Genomic DNA, 1055 nt, shown 5'->3' with positions numbered 1-1055 from the left:
GCATCCAGCTGTAGAAACTCTGCCAAATCAGATTGGAGCCTGGTGTAGCCATCTGGTTTCACCAGTCCTCAGTCAAATCGTCCAACCCATGCTAGCATGGAAAGTGGACGTTAAACAACGACGATGATGATGATGATGTCTTTCAACCAACAAAGTGATACTGAACTGTTTGCTTTGTGTAGTTCCAAATTGAATGTTGCCAAAGATTTCAAGTACGTATGTGATTGGGTGAGCAGTTTGGAAGCAGACATCGAGGTCAGTTTGATAACTGAGAGACCTCTGTCGCTATGCTGTGCCTGAGGAAACCCATCAAGCCAAGTGAAGCCATAGTTGTGGCCGAAGGCCGGTGTCACATAACAGGCACCCATGCTGGTGGCACATAAAGAACACCCTTCAAACGTGGGGCCTCACGGAGGCTTTGATAAAGTAACCAAGACCTTTGGCAATACGCCCTGCTTGAGAAGACGAGTGAAAGCATAGCTGTGGCTGATGCCGGCGTCAGGTAAGAAAGCATCCAGTAGACTCTTGGAGTGGTTGGCATTAGGAAGAGCATCCAGCTGTAGAAACCGTACCAAATCAGACTGGAGTGTGGTGGAGCTTACCAGTTTCTGTGAAACCATCCAACCCATGCCAGCATGGAAAGCAGATGCTAAATACTGCTGCTGATCAGTATGTGTATGTATGTGTATATCTGAAATATGGTGCGATAAATTTGACATAACCAGGAAGTAAGCACCAGGAGTGGCTGTGTGGTAAGAAGCTTGCTTACCAGCCACATGGTTCCGGGTTCAGTCCCACTGCGTGGCACCTTGGGCAAGTGTCTTCTACTGTAGCCTCGGGCCGACCAAAGCCTTGTGAGTGGATTTGGTAGACGGAAACTGAAAGAAGCCCGTCATATATATGTATATAAATATATATGTATATATATATATATATATACCGGAGTAAACACATAAAATGTGCAACAAGGTGGAAAAAAGAGTACTCAAATACCAGAGGTAAAGTAATATGCTTTATTTAAAAGCAGCAGAAATATAACAAAAGACTGTTACTCT

General features: G+C 44.7%; 1 protein-coding gene across 1 annotated transcript in view; it reads left to right on the top strand.

Moving 5' to 3' along the window:
- LOC106871515 (nuclear transcription factor Y subunit beta) overlaps positions 1-1055 on the top strand; it is a 10325-nt gene that overhangs the window by 8069 nt on the left and 1201 nt on the right. The window lies entirely within an intron of this gene.

The sequence above is a fragment of the Octopus bimaculoides genome, chromosome 30 (genome assembly GCF_001194135.2).
Source record: "Octopus bimaculoides isolate UCB-OBI-ISO-001 chromosome 30, ASM119413v2, whole genome shotgun sequence".
Lineage (NCBI taxonomy): Eukaryota > Metazoa > Mollusca > Cephalopoda > Octopoda > Octopodidae > Octopus > Octopus bimaculoides.
This window is presented reverse-complemented; position numbering and strand designations above follow the sequence as displayed.